Source organism: Bos grunniens, chromosome 3, assembly GCF_055505025.1.
Source record: "Bos grunniens cultivar Pamir isolate PY7600 chromosome 3, Bosgru_T2T1.0, whole genome shotgun sequence".
Classification (NCBI taxonomy): Eukaryota; Metazoa; Chordata; class Mammalia; order Artiodactyla; family Bovidae; genus Bos; species Bos grunniens.
The window spans coordinates 30,479,684-30,503,522 of NC_141167.1; the positions used below are offsets into that span (position 1 = coordinate 30,479,684).

The window sequence follows — 23,839 nt, forward strand, 5'->3', positions numbered from 1 at the left end:
GGCAAGCCAGCCCATTGAGGCCTCTCGAGCAGTACACACATAGGCTCTGTAGAGCAGAAAATATAGAAACAGAGAACCGTACAGCCCCTTAAAAAAAAAAACAGTCAAGATGATTCCTAAATTCCTTGCTCTCTCTGTGCTCAGCAGAGCTGTCTGTGTGCTATTGAGCTTTCATCTAACTCGAACCAGAGAAATTTCATTTTAAATTTTTAATCAGTTTTCTATATTGGACTTTAGCCCATGATTTTATTAGGAAACAAAAGTTTCTTTTACTAAAAAAAAAAAAAAAAGCAAAAGATGGAAAAAGTGATCTGGTCCAATTATAACTCCACATTCTCTTTCTAATTGGGAAGACTGAGGCCAGAGAAGGACGGTGACTGTCCAAGCTGATTGTCCAACAAGCTGCAAGACCCAGACCAGAAGCCAGGTGCCCAGACTGCCTGCGTGTTCCGCTTCCTCATGCCCCATGGAATCAATCAAGGATGGGATAAACAGCGTATTACTGTGTTGATCTCAGCGAAGAATTTTAATGATCTGTTCAGTCTCTTCCCAGAGCTGGCCTGGCCCTTAGTGGGCTAGAAGACACTGTGTCCTTTCCTTAAGGTTTTGGAGGCCATTGCCAAAATCGGACATCTCACACTCATATGTGATCTTGGCTGACTTGTAATTTTTCCATTGCTTATAGAGTATGTGGTGGGAAAACAGCAGGCACCAAGTTTGAGCTTGATCCTATTCCCTTCCTGGCCATATCTGGGTCTTTTCCTCTCCATTCCATCCTATATTCATTCAAAATACTTATTAGTACCTATGGAACATTTATCACAGTGTAGCGTCTTGCAGACATGGTTGGCTTTCATCTTTCTTTAATCTACTTCTTTGTCTTCATTTCCCATTGCAGCTCTCATCTGCACATGTGTTTGTGTCTCTCTGGGCTTTTTGGTCAAAGTGTCTATCTTTTTCTTCCCCCTTTTTCCTTCTCCTTTCCCACCTCTTCCTCCTTCTCTTGTATTGCTACACCTTTCTCTGTTTTCATTCCCTTATTTTTTGCTGTTTTTGCTCTCTCCTTTTCTGTGGTATTTTGGATATGGACCATTTTTACAGTCTTTATTGAATTTGTTAGGATATTGCTTCTGTTTTATGTTTTGTGTTTGCTTTTTGGCCACGAAGCATGTGGGATCTTAGGTCCCTGACCAGGGACTGAACCGTCACGCCCCTGCATTGGAGGGTTAAGTCTTAACCACTGGACTACCAGGGAAGTCCATCTCTTTCTTTTTCTGTTTAGTTTCTCTCATTTTTCCACTGTCTTTTGCTTCCCCCTCTGTTTCACCTTTGTTTCTTCCTGCATCTCTGAGCTTGTATGTCTGTCTCCTTCTCTATCTACTCTCAGATTCTCTCTACAGATTGTGTGTGTGTGTGTGTGTGTGTGTGTGTGTGTGTGTGTGTGCGTGCTCGCGCGCATGCGCAAAGTGGGAGGCTGCAAAGGCCTCTTGAATTTCTGCTTTTCATGCAAGTCCATGAGGGGACTCTGAAGTCACCCCATTTGTTCAGTCAATTTCGCAAGATTTTCCTTTTCTGATTATTTGATTATGTAAACACGTTTTGATCCCACTGAAAAGGAGCTCTGGATCTCATTGGGCTTGTGCATTGGACAAGCAGGGATGAGATTTTTTTTCAGGTTGTAAGGAGACCTGCCCTAGCTTTAAATACTACATGTTATGAAAATAAGTTACTAGGCCCAGACTAATCTATGAAGGTTTCATACACAAGATAATATTTGATTTGAGTCTTGAAGCATGAATAGGAGTTTTCCAGGAAGAAAAAGGAGGAGAGTATTATTTAGAGAGGAAATGGCACAGAAGGATAAAGTCTGGGAGACTGAGAACATAGTGTATAAGAGAATGAGGCTGGAAAATTATGTTGGGGCCCAAACCTGGGGACTTTGAATGCTAGGATGAGGAACTTGGTCCCTTTCCTGATGGCCATGTGGAGTCATAAGAGAGTTTTAGGCAGGAGTGTGGCAGAGTTAGTATGGTCAATGACAGGGAGGTATTGAGACTAGATGCCTAGAGAACAGGGGGGAAACTGAGGCAGTCTTCCAGGTAAGAGAGGATGAGCCACAGTGATAATATTCCTCCTGATTATATCATGCTTTTTCTTAAATATATCTCCATCTGCTTGCCTGAGGGTTTGTATTCATTTAAAATTTTTTAATGAGCCTGTCCTGTGTACTCAGGTGTGAGGCATTAGGGGTATGGAGATGACAAAGACATGGTTAAGCTCAAGTCTCAGGGAGATTACTGTTGAGAGGGAATATGGACACATCAACAGGTTTCTTCATAACGCTTCATTATGAAAGGACAGAGTAAGTAACGGGGATGTGGGGGTCCAAGGCGGGAACCTAACAGCTGGGGAGGAGGCCAGTCAGGGTGGGCTTCCTAGAAGAAGCGAAGCTTTAGTTGAGCTTGATCGGCCTGCATAGTTTTCCAAGTGTATTCTCTAGTCTAGAAGCACTAGCGTTCCCTAGGAAATCACGAGACATGTCTATCTTAAGGGCCCATCCCAGTCAGAAAAAATCAGAAACTGGCCATGGGAGCCTGACCATCTGTGTTTTAACCTGTCCTTGAGGTCTGATGAAATTTGAGAACCACTGCTCTAGGTAAGAGAGGAGGAAGTTGTCCCAGGCCAAAGAAGCAGGTGTGCAAAGGCAGGGAGGTGGTGGATGATGGATGGGAACACCATTCAGGGGCTGGACGGCAGGGCCACTGTGTGACTGTGGCACAGAGGAGCGTCAGAGTCTGGCCAGTACAGACAATGGAGGTGTGTGGATTGTAGGGATGGGAAGCCACAGAAGACATTTGGAGAGGCATAGTCAGACTTCTCATTACAGTCAGTGTGAGGCAAGGCATATGTAAAGAAGGCACTCCATCAGCGTCCTTCATCTAATGTCTGGGCTCCAGATCAGGGAGGTCAAACAAAGGCTCTTTTCTCTTGCCAGCTCTGGTCCATCAGTAGCATCTGCCTGAGTACTGTGTTGAGGAACATCCCGAAGTCAAGTCTGGGATATAGAGAAATGAAGTTTGTGACTAGGTAACCAAGGTAGGAATGGCCGTGAAGCTGTAGGAGGGGAGGATGTGTTGGCTCATGTGGCCTATATTAAATTTGAGTTGTTTTTTTCCAGATAATTAGCACAATGAAAATGAAAACACATGTTTTTCAGAACTCACCTGTACTCAGGAAACCCAGCATTGCGCCAAGTCAATAGCTGCTAGAATCAATTCTAAATTATGAGAAGTAGAGTCCCTGAGGGACACAGGACTCTCTCCTTTTCACAGCCCTCCACAATGTAAACTCCTCCTGTTTCTTGACACAGTGACTGAATTTCCACCATCATGCTTTTCTTTAGGGCCAGGCAGCTCAGGTCTCTACAGAACAGAAGATGCTATGTAAAAGGAATCAGTTCATCAAGAGCACATCATTCAGCCAGCCACATCAGTTAGTTACCCGTCACATGCAGGGCCCACATCTTAGGGGGGCAAAGACATGCACTGTTCAGTAAGAAAATGCTTAAGTATTTTAAGCACCCGTGTTTTAACAGTTTGAACTGTTTTAAGTGGAACGTTTCCTCAAATGCCTGATGTCATTGTCTTTTGAAAATAGTATACAGAATATAATAAATCATTAGCTGCCCCTCCTTTTTGTTCTTGGATGGCCCACTATCAGAAATATTATTTCTTACCATGTCCTTCCTTCAGATGCATGGAGGGCTCATGGTCACAGCCCCAGTGCTCCCAGGCCTCAGTACTTCTTTGAATGTCTGTATTTTTAAAGGCTTCTTTCTCCCACCTTCTTCTTCACTTTCTATGTGCCTTCATCTGTTGCCATCAGTGTTTCTGCCTTCAGGAAAGTGTAACATTAAAGAAAGCTTTTCCATCCAAGTAGCCCTCATGTCACAGGAGCCTGAATGCGTGCCAGCTGAGAGGCCTGGAGCGCAGCCCCAAGTGCCCTTCTCTGGTGCAAAATGGATCTGAAGACTTGCATTTCATGCTTAAAATTTATGCAGTCTTAAAATTCCACTCTATAATATGCAACATCTGGGTTTGTATTAATTAGCAAGTGAGAGTTGCTCAGTCATGTCCTACTCTTTGTGACCCCATGGACTATATAGTCCATGGGATTCTCTAGGGCAGAATACTGGAGTGGGTAGCTTTTCCTGTTTCCAGGGAATCTTCCCAACCCAGGGATTGAACCCAGGTCTCCTGCATTGCAGGCAGATTCTTTACCAACTGAGCCACAAGGGAAGCCCAAGAATAATGGAGTGGGTAGTCTATCCCTTCACCAGCAGATCTGCCTGACTCAGGAATCGAACCAGGGTCTCCTGCGTTGTAGGCAGATTCTTTACCAACTGAAGTATCAGGGAAACACTTGTATTAATTGAAGATATTCTTAAATCAAATAGTATTCAAATTACTTACCAGTAAGTGAAAAGGATGCCCCAGGTATAGGTCCAGTATTTATTCTGTAACTTTGCACAGCCCTCTGCCCTGTACCATACACCTCTGTGCCCTGGAGACTGTGTGTGCTACAGGTGGGAGACATGGCGAGGTAAATGCCAGCTGGGTGACATTAGGTAAATAACCTCTCCAGTCTGAATTTGGTTTCCTCATCCATATATAGAAGCAGAGAAGACAAGAAGAAATAAAGCATGTGGCACAGTCCCTGGCACACATTAGGCCCTCAACTGTTGTTGTTCAGTCACTCAGTCGTGTCTGACACTTTGTGATCCCATGGACTGCAGCACACCAGGTTTCCCTGTCCTTCACCATCTCCTGGAGTTTGCTCACTCACATCCATTGAGTCAGTGGTGCCATCCAACTATCTCATTCTCTGTTGTCCTTGTCTCCTCCTGCTTTCAATCTTTCCCAGCATCAGGATCTTTTCCAATGAGTCAGCTCTTCATATCAGGCCCTCAGTAGATTTTAGTAAAGTCACACATCAAGGAATCTGAGTCATGTTCACCACAATATGAATTAATTAGTCTTAACACACACTTCGGTTTGGGAAGGAAGGGACTATTGAAGGGTTGCCTTGGAGTTTTGGATGATCTCCGCGATTTACCCTTACTGTTAGTTGCTGGGATCTTGCTGTGAGGATGTAGAGGAAGGAGGGGTTCATTCCTACTGGGGGATCCTGGATGGTTTCAAGGAGATGACACTGGAGCTGGATCTTGCAGGGTGGGTGGATATTCAACAGGCTCATTGTACGGTCAGCCACCCAGGATGACTCGACTCTTGCTCCCTGTACTTCCCTGGTGCACCTTCATTGATTGACCAGCCCACACACTTTCCCCAGCTGGGGACTGTTTTAGTTGTTCTGATCAGAATATCAGAACGTCTCATCAGAAATCTCCACCATGAGAGCTTATCAAAGGGACCATGAGGGCCATGCCTCTCCGCCAGTTTTCCTGGTAACAAATGAGCCCACCTGATGTCATTTCCCCTATAACTGGTAACCTCCCCCTCTCCCCCGGAAGTGGAGATGGCCACCATCTGCCACACATGGTGGGGTGTTGCTCTAGGACCTTGCTTCCGACAGCTCAGCTTCCCCATCCACTAAACCGTAGGTGTCTCTATCACCCACTCCAGACTCTTTCTTCTGTTTCCAGGCTCTCTCTTCTGTCCTGAATGCAGGCCTGTCAACACTCAGGACTGGTGAACAATGAAATTCAGGACTGGGTAAATGGGTTTGGGTGTGAGCCTGGAGGGCCCCGCCTGTGTTAAGAAGTTTAATTTTCATTCAGTTGGCCATAGGGAGCCATTGAGGACTTTTGAGCATAGAGGTAAGTTAAGAACTACTCATGAGAATGACCATTAGAACACAGGCCTCCTAAGGACGGATCCTTCCACCCGCTGTGTGATTCTGATCATGCCTGCAGCAGTATCCGGTACAGTTTAGTGTCCAGGAACTGACATTTGAGTGAATGAGTGATGGAATCACTATGGCAGCAGGCATTTTTAGAGGACATGCCAGGAGGCAGGAGAACCTGTTCAGAGGCCACAAGTGCTGGTCCTCAGGGGCTGGCAATGGGATGGGTAGGCACAGCTGCGGGAAATGCTGGAAACATCACCCTTCTGTCCTCCACACTTCCTGTGGGGCATTGACCACTCCCTGAATTCAGAGAAAGTTTAGGACAGCAGAATCACTGCTGACCCGTCCCAGCCTCATGTTCTTCCAGAGCCTCTGTTCCCTGTTGCTCCCCATTCAGATTAGAACACAGTCCAGGCACGCTCTAGAGAGGAAATAGTTATTTGCATCTGAACATGAAACAGCATTTTCATGCTGCAAGCAGGGCCCAGCTGGTGTGAGCTGAGTTTGCTCACAATTGCAACCAGCTTGTTTTAATTTGGGGCAGGGGGAAGGGGTGAGACTTCATGAGCCAGCTTCCCAGTGGGAAGACACTCATACACACACAAACACACACGCAAATGCAGCAGGCCTGTGGTCCTGGCCAATTTGGCTGAGGAGAGGACTTCCTAGGGGGAGGTGAGGAAGGACGGGAAAGGGTTGTCCAAATGCGTTCTTCTCAAGCCCCAGGGGAACAGCTGTTTTGGACGCTGGATAAAACCATTGGGACTGGTTGGAAGTGCCCTGCTGGTCTTGGAGCCATCTTACAATGCCGGACACCGACTGAGCACTAAGCATCTTGTCAGATGCTTTACTTGATGGTTTTCTGCAGAAGGCAGGTGGGGGGAATACTGGAGAAGGAAGTAGGCTGGTTACCAAGGCCTTAAATTGATTTGAAAAATGATAAATGAAAGTTGAAAAAGTCACTGGGATGAGACTTCAAGGACACTCATTAGAAATTTGTTGTCCCAAGTGAGACTCAGCTTTATCCTGCTATCTAGTATCTGAACATAAAGGCTGGACACAAGCATAGAAACAAACATGCAATCAGAGCAGATTGTTTCCTGTTATCGCCCCCTTTTCCCCCCTCTTGCTTTCCTCATGTCTTTAATCCCCTCTTTATGCTAACAGTCCAGATATGGTCTGCAGAGGGTTGTTTGTCCCTGAGTCCTCTGATCATAGTCCCCATGGTGGGTATTTGTTCACGAGCAGAGGCAGGAGACTCTGAGGCCAATGGTGAAACTTCTCAGGCTACCAGTGAAGGCAGTGACGAGAAAGCTCTCTCATAGGGGAAGTAGGCAGCATGATATTCTGGAAATATCTCAAGCTTTAAAATTGCACAACTATGAATTTAGTCCTAGTTTGACCATGTAGGCAGACAGCTTAACTTTCCAGCCTAATCTCACCATGAACTTGTGAATTGGATATAATGATCCCTCATCCAGACTTGGAGAAGGCAATGGCAACCCACTTCAGTACTCTTGCTGGAAAATTCCATGCACGGAGGAGCCCGGTAGGCTGCAGTCCACGGGGTTGCTGAGAGTCAGACACGACCTCACTTTTCACTTTCATGCATTGGAGAAGGAAATGGCAACCCACTCCAGTGTTCTTGCCTGGAGAGTCCCAGGGACGGAGGAGCCTGGTGGGCTGCTGTCTATGGGGTCGCACAGAGTCGGATATGACTGAAGCGACTTAGCAGCAGCATCCAGACTTAGATAATGAACTCACCTGACATATAACTATAATAGCTAATATTTAGCTCACAGTACTAGGTATGCTAATCACTTCAATGAATTAGCTCACTTGACTTTTGCAATAACCTTAAGAAGGACAACAATTATCCTCATTTCATAAGCCCAGGGAGGTTATGGGCTTTGTCCTAGTAAGTGGCAAAGGTGGGATTTGAACCCAGGCAGCCTGACTCTAAAGCCAGTGCTCATCATCATTACTCTATGCTACCTTCTGGCACTATGGTGTGCACAATAAGAGGGGCTCAGTGCTGCTTGGGTTCCCCTCCCCTAATTCTCTCTTCAGGAAGCCAGGAGTCTTGCAGAAAGTTCTCTGGAAACAGTGGAGCAGTTCTCTCTGTTAATTAGGTGTTTCATTTTACTGCCAGCCTTTTGTTTTCCCCCTGGAGATCTGGAAGTATTTCCAATAAATTGTGTTTCAAGGAAAGAAATAGAAAAAGACAGTCAGTGGCCCCCAGGTTCGAGACTGCATGGTTTCTTTGGGCAGGGGAGAACAGTTGGGCCATTGTCCGTAGTAATAGGACTTCCTGGGGAGGCAGCTGTGGGCCTTGCTCCCTGGTTTTATTTTAGCAATGACCAAATTGACTCCCTTTTCATCCCCTCCCCTTTGGTCAGTAGTGTATTTTATTCTCACAGGGGCTACTCCTTATTCCCACAAAAGAAATTAAAATTTTGGTTCTGGACTTAGCAGAGGAATGTGGCATGGGCTTGCTTGCATTTAGATGGGGGCTGAATATTTTGGAAAACCTGCTTTTGTAGAACTGAGAGTTTCCTTCCAGTGAGCATGCTGGGATCTTTCCGTTCCTGCATCTTGGAGAAAAACCTTAGCATTCAACTCTAGATTAATAAATAAGCATGGCTTATTTAGGTTGATGATGATCCTGGCCCAGAATATTCAATCCCTTGCCCTCTGGTTGTGTGTTTAACATCTCATGAGCCAGGAGCAAAGGGGAGAGTTGGAGGGTGGGTACTGGTAGTGGTGGAACTGGGGAGGGTCTCTGAGTGACTGAATTTGAGTTACTGTCCCACTGTATACCAGAATATGTGATGTTGGCCGAGTCGCTTAACTTCTTCGCCGTAGACAGTGATCTTCCGCGCCTACTCTACATCCCTAATCCATGGAATGATTGCCGTGCTCAAGACAGCCTTAATCGTATGTGGTTCTCTATGAAATGCTATTTCCCTCTGGCCATTCTAACCTAATTTTCAAGTCTCAGTTCCAACGATATCTGATTCATGGTGGTGTTTGATGTGTTTCCTTATAGGAGATATTTATTATTTTTCTTGGTTTTAATCTTCTTCCTTCTCTGTCTTACCATTCTTTAGATGGCAGAGTTGGCTCCCACCAGAGGAGATGAAAAGATAAGACAAATCACTTTCCCAGTGTTCTTTGCATCTAGTTTTTGCCAGCCAGACAAAATCACCTAGACTTTCTTTAGAAGCTAGGGAGGAAGTGGGGATACTGAGGATGACTGGTTGCACAGCTACAACCTTCTTCATATCTGTAACATATTGCAAGTGCATAGTTATAGTAAGAGCTTGCTTATTCCACTGCTAAATTCGTGTTCCCTTTGCCTCATTCACAACCTTACTTAATCATGGATCTTGACTGTGTGACTGCTACCCTCGTTGCTAGAAGGTCAAATCCTGTAGTAGATTTGGGTGTGTTGAGTTGCTAGGGCCTTCCACTAATTTCACCACTAGTCCCATTAGTTCATGTTGCAGGAGCACCAGTCAGCCAGGTGGTGCTGTTGATTTCTAATTCAATGAAGCACTGTTGTGTTCCCTAGTAGACATTTTCCTTCCTTGGGAACCGAGGCCTCAGAACCAGCAGAGCCCCATGTACGTAGGAAAGGAAATGAGCTTTTTGTGAATGGGTCATTAGAGTTCATGCTGAAGGAAGCTCCTCCTCCTTCTTGGTCCTCACACCCACATTCTGGCTATGGGAAAATGGCATCAGACATGAACTGGAAGTTTGGAACAGTACTCCAACCTTTCAAGTGTGTGTGTCATCTAGCAAGCACCATTTGTTGTTGTTGTTCAGTAACTAAGTCATGTCTGACTCATTGTGACCCCATGGACTGCAGCGCACCAGGCTTCCCTGTCCTTCATTATTTCCTGGAGTTTGTGAAAACTCATGTCCATTGAGTCGATGATGCTATCCAACCATGTCATCCTCTGTCATCACCTTCTCTTCCTGCCCTAATCTTTCCCAGCATCAGGGTCTTTTCCAATGAGTCCAGTGAGTTCTTCGCATCAGGTGGCCAAAGTATTGGAGCTTTAGCTTCAGCATTGGTCCTTCCAATGAATATTCAAGGTTGATTTCCTTTAGTATTGACTGGTTTTATCTTGCAGTTCAATGCACTTTCAAGGGTCTTCTCCAGCACCACAATTCAAAGAATCAATTCTTTGGGGCTCAGCCTTCTTCATAGTCCAACTCTCACACCCATACATGACTACTGGAAAAACCATAGCTTTGACTATATGGGCCTTTGTCAGCAAAGTGATGTCTTTCTTTTGAATACACTGTCTATGTTTGTCACAGCTTTCCTTCCAAGGAGAACATGTCTGCTAATTTCAAGGCTGCAGTCACTATCCACAGTGATTTTGGAGCCCAAGAAAATAAAATGTCACTTTCCACTTTTCCCCCTTCTCTTTGCTGTGCAGTGATGGGACTGGATGCCAGCACCATAACTCAGTCTTTAATAGGCCATTCCACCCTTCCCACCATTCTATCTGTCAAACTCTCTGCTTCTGAGTTATTAAGTTCATAATAAAACTCATGGTTCCAAGCTCGTTGTCCTCCTTCTCTCTGTAAAATGAGTTCTTTGATGAGAAGCAATGTTGTGATGGATTCCATGATGGCGAACAAGACATTCTTATGCTTGTAGATGGAGATGTTGTCAGGCAGGGAAGTCAAATTCATATACATGTTGTTATCTGCTGAAGTGAGGATAAAGCACCTCCATGTGATCAGACCATGTGACTGAATGGTCTCCCTTGAAATAATGCCATATCTGAGGCTCAGCAGTGGTCTCTGCTGTTGCTGTGTTGAACACATGCACAGGTTCAATAACACAGACTTCTGTGACCAATGTTGATCTGGCCACAGGACTGCTCACCTCCGTTTCTGCGACTATGACCACCTTATTACTGAGTCCATTGAAAAAGCATCAGAGTGGCTGGGAAAAGAAGCTGCATGTTCATAGAATGAGATACCTTGACTATCTGATTTTTGAGTGTTCCTTTGTAGTAATAACATTTTTTTTGTGTGAACATCTTTCTGTATCTTTTTTGTGAACATTTTTTTCATGAATATTTTTTGTGAACATTTTTGTAAAGGCAGATTCTTTACCAGTTGAGCTACCAGGGAAGCTGTGAACATGTACACAGACACAGATAGCCTCCTGTCGTGTGTCCATTCTGAGAGGTCCATCCCCAGGACTCCTTGACACCATCCTTTAATCTTGTTCTTTTCAATACCCCACCTACCTGGGCATCTTGATCACCTTGGGCCTCCTCAGTAAGCTCCAGGTTATTACCTGGTGTAAACTCTGCAACTTGGTGAGAGGGGTGTCTACTTTGGCTGTTCAGATGCCACTTAGTTTAGGATCTAATAAATGGAGAACCTGGAGGTAAACAACAGATTCTCACTTTTCTCCTTACCGGTTGAGTTTCCCATCCTAGCAGCTGGGTTTTCAGAAAGGGCAGAAGGCCAAGCACAAGGAAAGCTCCAGGCAGCCCAGCAGGAGGAGAGGTGAGTCATTTACTTCTTGAGGAATTCGGTTCGGTTGTGCCATTAATCTGGCTTCATCAGGAAATGAGCTGGGTCACTTAAGTCAATTTTCCAATAGCTCTTTCATATGCCAAATTTTTATGTAATCATTTTGGGTAGAAGTCTTTCTAAACCAGTTGCATGGTTCTCTGCCTATTTCAGTGGAGGACCCTGCCCATTTTCTAACCTTTTCTTGAGGACACCAGGGCCGTTAATTTATCAGTTTATAGTTTAGGAAGAATAAGAGGCTATTTGCCCCAGTGATGATTTACCCTACCCTTTTTGTGAGTTTTGACTTATTCTGCCTACTGCAATCATTTTATTTGTTTTCATTCTCACTTGCTCATGCTCTTTGGGGGCTGTATGACAAGATAGATAAGAAAGAGCTCTGGAGTCAGATCTGAGCTTGAATTCTAGCTTTGCCATTTATGTCTCTGGGCTCCAGGGTCCTCAAATGCACTACAAGTTTAAGTACTTTGGCTCTGATCATGTAAAATCTGTATCCTTCAGTATCATTGTGAGGGTCAAGTACGCAACAAAAGGGAAGGTTTGATGCTGTCAAAACACCTAACACATTTTAGCTACTTAATGATAAACATTACTTTCTAGGGAGTGGGTTTGTTTTTTGTTCTGCAGTTTTCTTACCATCTCAACTTGCTATGTCTAGACTGCAGAGGGTCACCTGTGAGCTTCAAGGGTTATGCCTTTTTCACTCTATCTCCAGCTGCCTAGGGCCTAGCACAAAGTTGGACACAGTGTAGGGGTTGGAATGTCTTTCTTTTCACCACACAGAAGCATGCCAGCTCCTCAGGGGAAGTGAAGCTTCTCCTTATGTGAGTTCTATAACCAGTTTCGCATGTGAAGGTCTTGGGACAGGCAGCAGTTCTGTAGACTTTGGCTAAGTCTCTGGAATGCAACAGTCAAGTTCTACCTCCAATTCTGTCCCAAGGTTTTCTATTTAAGAAGTGCAAATGCATCACTGCTCAATACTGAAAGAAAAAGGAAGAATAATTTTCTTATTAAGTTATTCACAGTCTCCCAGAACTGTAAATAAAAAGCATGGAAATTTCCTGTTCTACATTCTCCCCCATCACACACACACACACACACACACACACACACGCACCTGTCCCCTCAGAACCACTCTTGCCCTTCACGTAATTGGTAAGTCATGAGCAGAAAGTGGGAAATTAGGAGTGAGGGTTATGCCATATAAATTTATTTTTAAATTTTAAGTTCCTGGAGCCAAGACCAAAGCCACATATTGACAAGGGTAGGGCATGCCTCTGACAGCAACCTCCTGCTAGGCTTCTAGGTTGCTGATTCATCTTCTTGTGCAATGAAGACCTCTCCAGAGAGAAAGGAAGGGGAGGGAAGGGAAGCAAAGGAGAACTCTCACTTATAAACACTTAGTATGTGTCAGGCTGTATATATGCTGTTCATTTAATGCTGACAGTCACTTTGTGTGGTAGATATTATCATCCACTTCTTTCAGACCAGGTGAACAGTTTGAGAAGCTGAGTAATTTTTCCAAGTTATGACAACTAATATAGGAAGAGTTCTATTTGGTGGATGCTAGAATGTTACACTAGGCATCTACCTTGAAATACTCAGTCCCAATACCCCACTCCACCCCAGGACCCAGAAGGATAGAAAAAGGAAATAAATGTGAAAACTCTGGTATAGGGTATTAAAATTTTTTTTTGATAGAATCTTAAGCATAGTATATTGGAATACAGGAATAATGGTTGTCATTTTTTCAAATATAGAGCATTTTATAATTTACAAATGTTTTACAATCCCGCCTCTCTTTCCCTCTTTAGTCCTTTCTTGGACAGCAGCTCCATGCTGTTTCTGTCACATGAGTTCTGTGGCTTCAGTTTTACCATTAAAATGGGCGTAATGACTTGTGCATTAGCTCTGGTCCCTCTGCTATATGCTCTTTTGGTACCTGGAGCTTAGTAAAGTTATAACCAAGTAACTATTAATGTTTGTGTAACTGTGTGTTAATCTGTTTCTTCTGTGGAGATCTCTTAGGTCTTGCTTACCATTCTGTCTCTGCTTTTGTGTTATAGGGACCTTAGCCACAGAACTAGGACTCGAATCTGAGTATAAGGATTTCTGCCAGGATGTAGTAGAAAGTGGAAATGATACATTTAAAACTATTAGACAAAATTATAAGCATCTATTGTTTGAATTCAACTGTGTGATGCTAGTGAAGGTCTGTGAACCCAGGTTGCACAGCTGATGCATGGGCAGGCTGCCCATACCTGCTCTACTGGGTGGGGTTGGGAGGATTTGGTGCTGACTCAGCAGTCCTTAATTTGGTTGGAGTGCAGGGGAGGGTAAAGAGAGTGGTGGTTGGAGTCTGGAAAACACATGAACAAGTTTTGTTTCATTGGCAAATTTCACTGGAAATTTTTTTTTTTTTTCCTTCTTCTTCTCCATGTGACTGGTAACACTTGAGAAATCCTGTTTTGAAGGAAATCACTGGTAGTCAGAGGGCTTGGCCCTTGACTTTTCCCATCCGAAAAATGGCCTGGTTATGGCTAATAGAGATGGTGATGCTGCAGCTCTCTATGGAAAAGCAAAGAAAATGTCCACTGTGTGATTCTGGGGAGGCTAGGTTGATGGGCTAGCTAGATTTTGCCAAGGAATCAGCCAAATTCTCTTACAATGTCTTTGTACAACATCTGTGGCATGCTCTTGACAGGTAATTTAGCATCTCAACTCCGGTAGGAAATGAGGCTAGTTTGGGGTGATTCCCTGTTGATTGATCGTCTTTCTTTTTGTGCCACAGATACTGATGTTAGAATCTCAACTTTAAGTATTTGGGGGATTGTTTTCAGGTCACTTAGTCACTAACATGTATTAAGCATCCAATTAGAGCCAGGCACTAGGTTGCTCCCATTGTCTAATGCTCCCAATGACACTCTCTGGTGGGCACTGGTTTGCTTCCCTTTTGAAGATGAGAAAATAGAGGCCTAGAAAGTTTTTGAGAGATGTCAAGGTTACATGTGCACCTTCTAGCACTTGACATTTAGGTGGAAGACCCAAAGCTGAACACTGGTATCCTGGAAGAGTGAGGAAAAGGAAACTAGTGTTTCTTAGCAACTGTGTGCTGCGCACTTGCTCAGTGTTTGACAAACTTCGTCGTGCTGAAAGTTCACAGCATATCTAGGAGAGGGCACTGCTCATGTCTCCATTTTAGAGAGGGAAACCTGAAGCTGAGCAGTGAAGGAACTTGCCCAAGAAGGAGATAGTGAATGGGGTAAGTCTGGAGCTCCGGACATGTGCCAGGAAGCTCGTCCTTCTAGTCATGATGCATAGCTACTGCATGGCAAGTGTGCAGGAGAAGCTTGGGTATCTAACTGGTGACCAGGGATGCTGGTGAACTTGGGAGGCTGCAGGAGGCAGGAGGGTGTGGCAGCCCCGGAACCCTGCGTGTCACGACCAGTCAGTGTCTGCAAGCTTCCTCCTATTGTCCCCCTGCTGTTTTGGAGCTTTCAGCGTTGTGTTCCTTCTCAGCTAAAAATAAGGTTTTGTTTGCACATAGGGCAAAGGGCCTGGGACCCTCCTGAGAAAATCCGCAGAGGAAACAGGACACAGAGTGGACTGCAAAGGCAGGAACGGCACTCCTAGGCTCTCAGAGGCTGGAGGCACGGAGCGGGAAATGGCACTTCCCCTGTGTTTTTATGTTTAGCTGGGGTTTAATTAATAACCAGCAAACAAGTCTATAATTAACTTGATTTCCCTTTTGGCCAGCCAAGGGAATCGTAATAAAGCTCCTTTTTAAGTCCATGGTATTGCTGGAAGGATGGGAGGGAAAGCAGGCTTTCTAGCTCTGCTTGCCCAATACTGAGGGCTCTGACTTGCATTCCTGGCTCCCTTCTCCTGCAAATTGTATTATCTGTACCAGATGTTGCATTAAAAGAAGAATTACTATGCTTTAGGGCTCAAATTATATGTGTCTGATTTACTGCCCTGCCTGTTTCAAATGCTACCTTGCAGAACACTGATAAATGATAGCTGATTATTTTGCGGAGAGCCGAGGCTGATGAAGATACCAAGAACGGGAAGGGGTTAACTGCTTCCAAGCTGGGACCACTTGGCTGGCCATTTGCATTCTCCTTCCGAACGGTTCAAATCTCCCCATACCTACTGCAGTGAAGATGTACCATTTTGGTTGTTTTTATTTTTAATCTTCAAAATGACATGCTCAAAACTCCTGGCTCCTGAGATACTGAGGCACATTGTGTGTCCAAGATAAAGTACCACCATTTAAGTGTGGCTTTTAAGATCTACCTCCAGCTTCCCTTCCCAGTCTCCCATGATTCCTCTGCCCATGTGCTCTACCCCAAAGTCCTGAATAATCTGGTGCCCGTTGGCCTCATCAGCCTCATTTCTTGCCTCCCTGCTCAACAGGAACTTTGCAAGTTCTTCTCCCCTCCATCCTTCATTTGGGCAGTCTGTCTATCTTGTCTCAGCACAAATGTCACTGTATGACCCCAATATTTATTAGATAGCCTTTTCAATTCAGTCTCATGGTAACATGTACACTTCCCTTCAACCTCAGATATGCAGATGATACCACTCTAATGGCAGAAAGCAAAGAGGAACCAAAGAGCCTCTTGATGAGGGTAAGGGAGGAGAGGGAAAAAGCTGGCTTAAAACTTAACATTAAAAAAAAACAAAAAAACAAGATCATGGCATCTGGTCCCATCACTTCATGGCAAGCAGAGAGGAAAAAGATGGGATCAGTGACAGATTTTCTCTTCTTGGGCTCTAAAATCACTGTGGATGGTGACTGTAGCCATGAAATTAGAAGATGATTGCTTCTTGGAAGGAAAGTTATGACAAACCTAGACAGTGTATTAAAAAGCAAAGACATCACTTTGCCAACAAAAGTCTGTATAGTCAAAGCTATGGTCTTTCCATTAGTCATGTTCAGATGTGAGAGTTGAGCCATAAAGAAGTCAGGGTGCTGAACAATTGCTACTGTTGATCTGTGGTCCTAGAGAAGACTCTTGAGAGTCCCTTGGACAGTAAGAAGATCAAACCAGTTAATTCTAAAGGAAACCAACCCTGAATATTCATTGGAAGGACTGATGCTAAAGCTGAAGCTCCAATACTTTGGCCATCTGATGATGAGAGCCAATTCATTAGAAAAGACCCTGATGCTTGGAAAGATTGAAGACAGAAGGAGAAGAGGGAGAGAGAGGATGAGATGGTTGGAAGTAATCACTGATTCAGTGGACATGAACTTGGGCAAACTCTGGAAGATAGTGAGGGACAGGAGGCCTGGCGTGCTGCAGTCCATGGGGTCGCAAAGAGTTGGACACGACTTAGAGACTAAACAACAACACAATTTCCATAATGCATACTCATTTATCTGTTTGTGTGATTATTTGCCTATTTCCTCTGTTGTATTATGAGCTCCATAAGGCTAGGAAGTGAACCTGTTTACCACTGTAATTCCAGAGCTTAATACAGAGTGAGACATAAACGTACAACATTTTTTAATTGAATGAATGTTTAGGGGAATAGTCAAGCTGCCTGCCTGCCTCATCCCTTACTTGCTCCTCATCCTCTTTGATTATTTTCCTTCCAAATTAATGTCTTCACCTATTTCTGAAACCACCTCGCCCTTCACAAAAGCTCTCTTACTAGCTTTATGAACTTGGGCAAGTTACTTGACTTCCCTGGGCCTCAGTTTCTCCTGTGTGCAAAATGGGGGTAACGATAGACCTGCCTTAATCTGGTAGTTGTGCAGATTTAAATGAGTCAGTGTATGAAGGCACTCTGAAGTGTTCCTGACTCATGGAAGATGTTGTGTAAAATGGTTAAACACTTTTTAAAAAGTGTTTTCTTGATGAATATGCATTTCCTCTAATGTGACTTTAATTTAGGCCTTCGCTCTGGCTGTGCTTCTTCCAGCCACACCCTTTGGCTTTGATTCTGCCATTCTCAGCATTCCTGGTCTCAGAGATGGCACAGGTCAACCAAAACAGCAGCTGACCCAGACTTGGGAAGTCTGCTTAAAGGAGTCGATGCCTAAACTGGTTGTTAGAAAATGGAGAAGACTTTGCCAGGTGCTGAACCAGGACAGAATGTTCCAGGCAGAAGGAACAGCATGAAGAAGGCCCAGAGTGCTGGGGGCCAGTGTGAGGCACTCCGCCCGTGGCAAAGGTCATGAGGAAGGAGGCTCGACATATGCAAAGGCGGGATTGAGTCTCAGGAGTCCCCCTGGAAATCCTCGAGCATCTACCCCCATAACCAGAGCCTGCCTACTTTACTACTTTGTGCTCTCACCTACACCTCTGACTTTACGGGGGGCTGTCCCCCACTACCTCCTTCAAAGAAGGAGTTAACTTAGAGCTCCAGTTAATAAAAACTCCTGGGCATGACAAGAGTGTTTTAACCTACAAACTCCTCTGAAGGTTCTCTAGCCTGCCTGACAGGCTTGTCCGGCCACATGTGATTGCTCACAGCCTCCCAACCGTGAGAGGCACGAGATGCTTTAAACCTTCTAAAAACAGGTTCTTTAGAGAAATTAGAAAACCATTAGTATAAGTATAGTGGGCTGATTAGAAATTGTATTGGTGAAGGGTTTTTCATTTGTTGAGCCAATGTTTGTTGCTAAGTCTCCACATCCCCTACCCTTATACACATTAATGTATATATAGAAGAAATAAATATTAACCTTTGATATTAATCACGTTAGACCTTAGGCTAAGTAAATTCTTTCCTTAACTAAAACCCACTACACCCTTACCCTATAGGAATGTAACTTTATTTGGGTGGCATCTTTTTTTAAGAATAATCACCCCTGGAGAAATAAGTGTCCTGGTTGACTGACTGATGTCATAAGGAGAGGGTCATAAATTGTCAGCAGGCCCCCTGGCCAAAAGATGATGTAACACCCCTAAGACCTCCGTATACATTTGTATGAAGTACCTGACTTTGATAAAAGTCAGGACTGCTGACCCTGCATGACTTTTGCATAACATTTCAGTGTATAAATGTAGACCATGGAAAATAAAGAATTGGGATCAGTTCCTCGAAAGACTGGTCTCCCCATGTCACTCTCTCTCTCAAACTCTGGCTGAGTCTCCATCTGGAGCACGGAACCCGCCATGCTTACTAATTATTCCTGGGCTTCTAAGATCCGACTGGGGAGGCCTCAGTGTCTCCTCTCCTTCGGGAGAATGGAAGGACGCCTGCGGCCTACGTAAGTGGTGCAAACTTCTTGTCTTTAAGTTTTATTGGTCTCCTGTGTAAACCAAGATACTCAGCCTCTTTTCTCCACTGAATTTTCCTGCTGAGCTATCCTCATTCTATTACTCTTTATATCTCTAATTAATATCTAATTGAAGCTATTGTAGCCTGATCCTCGCCGACGCCGTCCCTGCTTCGAACTCCCTGGATCAGCCGGGGCTGGACCCCGGCACCAGAGGAGCTGGAGGACAAGATGTTTGGGGACCACGGCTCACATCAGGGCCTAGTGTGGATGGAGTAGAGAATGCAGGTGGGTGTAGGTGCAGAGGAGCCTGGGCCTTAGAGGACTTCACGTCATGCTAAGGAGTTTTGATAGTGTCCTGTAGCTTAGGGACAGCAATTGACATCTTTGGCAGAAAAGGACACCATGGTCGTCTCCAGAGGCCATAAAAGGGAGACCTGGGCCCACAGCAGGGGTCATGGTCCTGTTAGCCAGGAAGGGGAGACATGAATGCTTCAGCTGCATTCAGTCCTGTTCAATGCCTGCAAAGATGGCTCCAGGTTCCAGGAGCGCTTTCCTGGGAACCACATGGACTCCTGGGAGTCACCAACTTTTTAATACCAAGGTTTTAAAGATGTGCCAGCTCCCCAGGCATGGATGAAGCTTCCTTCTCTTCATTTCAATTCAGCTCTTATAGGTCTCAGGGGGCGTCACAGATTTGTGCGCGAGCAAGCAGCTGGAGAGGAAAGAGGTAGCTTTTGTGGAGGTTTATCAAGTTCATCAGGCTCTGTAAGGAAGCTTTCACATGCCTGGAATGAACGATTTTTTTCAGTGTTCCCCAAAATCATGAGATGTAGGTATTGTGAACCCAGTGTTTATAGATGAGAAATCTTAGGCCTAGAGAAGCTTTGAAAATTTGTTCAGCTGGTACTTGAGAGTGTTAGACTGTTTACACCCAAACTGTTGTCATTTCTACTTTACCTGGCTGTTTGCTTTACACAGCACCCACCATAGAGTGATCCTTTGGTACACGTGTTATTGCTCTGCTGGATTCTGAGCCTGTTCAGCTTCCAGCACTGGGCATTTCACATATTAGGTTCTCAGTCTGTGTTTACTGATTGGCCCAATGTCCTCTAAACCTACAATGACTCCATCAGTCACTAGAGGGCATGATGGATATGCAATGTGGAGTGAAATTAAGAGTTACAGATGATTTAACTACTCAACTCTCCTCCCTCTCATCCATCCTTCATTCTATGTATGGATCATTAACTTGTTCACAAAAAATTTGTGAAATGTCTGACATGTACTATGTACTATGGGACTCTGTGGTTAAAACTTTCAGATTTCTCACGGTTTTTGGTAACTACAGAGGAAAGACACCATAGGTTTAAATCATAAGAACACATAGATAGCTCTTCACTCAATCTTGGAGTAAAAGAGAACTTCTCTGAAAAGGTGATATCTGAGCTGGGTTTAAAAATGAGTTGAAATTTGCTAAGTATAGAAGGGAGAGAGAAAGATAGTCTAGGTAAGAGCCAGCAGAAGCAAAGGCCAGAAAATGAGAAGTAACATGGTCCAGAGACTACAAAAAGATTGAGAGATGTAACTGAAGCCTGGAGGCAGGACTGGAGATACGGGCATATCCTTGAATGTCAGGACAAGGACTAGCCATGAGGTCTGCAGAAGAGTCTGTAACATATTTTAGGTGAGTTGAAGGTGGGAGAGAGAAGAGATTCTTTTCATGGGCTGTTTTGTCCTTCAGAAAGATCATTTTGGTTGCAAAGTAGAAAATAAAACCTGGGGATAAGAAGAGCTTGAAGACTATATTAATCCAGGCAAGAGATGATGGTGGCCTGAATTAAGGCAGCAGATATGAGAATGGAGAGAATTAGATGAAATTTAAGATTTAAACAAACTTTAAGGAAGTGGAATTGATACATCTTGTTGACTAGTTAGAGATGAGGGAGGCAAAGGGGATTCCCAGGTTTTGAAATGACTCTGGTTTGAGTGACTGATGGATGGAGGTGACATTCACAGGGGTGGGGAACATGGAAGCAAGCAGTAGAGTTTGGAGGAAGTTGACAAGAGCAATTTTAAACACGTTGAGTGTGAACTGCCTCTGGCACATCTGGGTGAAGAAGTCCAGCAGGTATCTCCATGCAGAGCTTTGGTGCTTAGAGAAGGCTCTGGGATGAAGAGACAGACTTTTGGAGGCACAAGAATATGGATGGTCTTTGAAGACATGGATTTGAACGACTTCAAGTAGGATTAGTGTTTGAAAAAAGAAGAACTGACAGTTGGAGGGGGAACCTTGAGGAGCCTCAACAGTTAAGGATCAAGATCTGAAGCAGTGTAGGAAAATCTCTTCAAGAATTACACCATTGAATCCCATGGGGGCAGACCTTTAGGAAGGTTTGGTTAACAGTGGTAAGAGCTGCAGAGGTCAGGAAAAAGGACTAAGAGATATCTACTGGTTTAGCAAATAATATGGAAAGAGCAGTTTCTATGAAATAGTGTCGAAACCAAGATTCAGTGGCTTGAAAAGTGATTCAGAGGTGAAGGCGGTGAGTGAAGACGCTCTTAAGGGAATCTTGGGTATGAAGGAAACGAAAGGAGTTAGGAAGTAACTCTATAGGATACAGAATCAAGTGGGGGTGGTTAAATGTAATAGAGAATCTTGACCACATTTATGAAATCACAGTGAGTCAAGAGAAACAGGCTGAAGATGGAAGATGGAGAATGAATATAGATAAATTTATGGATGGCAGGTAGACTGCAGGGGATGGAAGTGACATTTGCCTAATGGAGGCATTTCTATCCCTAGAGAATACAAAAAGAGACTGTAAACTGGAACAAGAGGGGATGATTCCCCCAGCCACGCTTGTCTGAAGCTGAAAATTAGTCTTGTGATTCTGTTGCAAGTCTTTATAGTCATTTTGTCTACCCATCTGTCCATTCATCTAGTTTCCAATCACCCCCACACTGGAATCTACCCATTTACTGGTCTGTCTGAGACACATCCAACTTAGCTGAGCCAATTTCCATCCCTATGTGTGAGATCAGTCATTCTGAGTTTAGCATTTTTGTTCTCTTTATAAAGCCCCTAGATAAAGATTTTTTCCAGGTATTTTTAGGGATTGAATAAATGAATCAATAAATGAATATACACATGAATACTCACTCCAGGTCTCTTTTGTTCAATCATTTGACACGTATTTATTAAGCAACTGTTAGGTGCAAGGCACTGTGCAGATGATAGGGCCATAATAATGAGCTAATTGCCTGGTTAGAGACACAGATCAGATAATAGGTGCCTGCACTGCATGATGCAGTTTTGGGGAAGAGGCATAATCTATACACAGGAGGCTGGAGATGGTTTCCTGGAGTGGGTGACTAACCAGAAACTGAGCTCTTCAGGTTAATCCATGTTGACAACTCTAGTCTGTTGTTTTATGAATAGAAATCCAGAGTATTTCTATCAAAATCTGCCATACATGAACATATGAATGAACAAATGAATGAATGAATAAATGTGTCTTCCACCCTATTAACAATATTTATAGTCATCTATCTTTAAACATTTGCTTCCCAGAAAGCATTAGCCTCCAGTAACCAGTGGCCCGGTGTCAGGGGATTTTGTAAATAATGAAATGTTCTAATTCCATCCTGTTCTTTCCTAGCATTAGTACTTTTCTGAAGAAGAACTGTATGTGTCTTATCTGACTGTACTAAGTATTTAAGGCAAGGCCCTTGAACTTAGGACATGGGGGAACTATTTTCAGCTGAAGTCAGCTTCTCCTCTGGGCTGCAGGTCATTTAATTGACTCGTGTGAGCCCTGTGAACATGACTGTCAGTGGAGGGTGGTTTTGCTCAGAAATTGTGGAAATGACTGGGAGAGATGGACAGACTCCACCCCAGTCTTTTGGCCACACCACCCAGAAACCAATCTCCAGCAGAGAATAGTCTTCTCCTTTTACAAATCTCCAGAGGAAAAAGAATCTACAGTTTTAACACACCTCCATCATAGTAATTAGAAATGATAAAATCAGGAAATGCTTTGGGTTAGAGACAAGGTTGATAGATGTCTTGAGGATCTACAAGCAAGCTTTGCTAATAGAAATAACAGTGACTCCCGTTGAGGAGTCAGGCTATCTATGTCCCCATCTAAGGAAGTGAAGAAAAGACAGGGGGCAGTGCTGAATAGGGGATGGAGAAGGGCTCAGCCAGGGTCATGTCCCCAGCTTGGCCACCAGGGCCCAGGAGCTGCAGGGGACATTTTGAAATGCTCTAGTAAGACCCTATCATTCACCACAGGCTGAAAGGGGGAATTCTTTTTTTACTTAACACAGAGAAAAATACTCTAAACAAACAAGAGTTATAAACCAATCAACAAAGGTCTTCTAAAGACTTACTGGGTGCTGTTTGTCAGGGGTAATACAAAATAATCAGAAAGCTGGGAAAAAAATCTATTACACAGAAGAATCTGAAGAATAATACTATCTTTGGAAAGTTAAATACTGAATTGAACGGTTCAAACTCAGGGACTATCAAAATTCAGAGAAGGTGAGGGTTGCTGTGTGGTCAGATGCTCACGAAAGGCCATAAAAAAATGAAATCTTGCTATTTGCAGCAACAAGAATGGACTTGAAGGTCATATGCTAAGTGAAATTAATTGTTAATAGAGAAAGACAAAGACTATACAATACTATTTATTTGTGGAATCTAAAAGATATAACAAACTAGTGATTATAACGCAAAAGAAGCCGACTCCCAGATACAGAGAACAAACTAGTGTTTACCAGTGGAAAGAGGAAGAGGGGAGGGAGGTAAAAACTCTTGTAAGATAGGCTCAAGGACATATTTTACAACAGGGGGGAAATAGCCAATATTTCATATATATAAAAAAAAAGACTGCTCAGGAGTCACCTTTTCTGAGAAGCCTGTCTGACAGCTCCTTCTCCCCAGCCACTGTTTGGGCTCCCAGCCATGTGCTGTCATAGTGTGTGACATAATACTTGACTTGACATAATACTTGATTTGCCTCCTGGTGCTTACCAGGTCATCTACTTGCCCATCTCCGTGAGTTCCAAGCAGTATTGATACAATGTGGTGTTTAGAAGACATTGAGCAAATACCTAACTTTCCAGGCTCACTTCCCTTATTTGAAACACTGGGGATAATAACATATCTCT

At 43.9% G+C, this 23,839-nt stretch overlaps 1 long non-coding RNA gene across 1 annotated transcript; it reads right to left on the reverse strand.

The window, feature by feature from the left end:
* Window positions 1–884: 884 nt before the first annotated feature.
* LOC147375412 (uncharacterized) lies at window positions 885–5,498 on the reverse strand. Its single transcript, XR_015161533.1, has 4 exons — window positions 4,473–5,498; window positions 3,737–3,894; window positions 3,225–3,422; window positions 885–3,055 (listed from the first exon to the last, which is right to left on the reverse strand). It is a non-coding gene; the product is annotated as an uncharacterized LOC147375412 (long non-coding RNA).
* Between the last annotated feature and the right edge of the window lie 18,341 nt (window positions 5,499–23,839).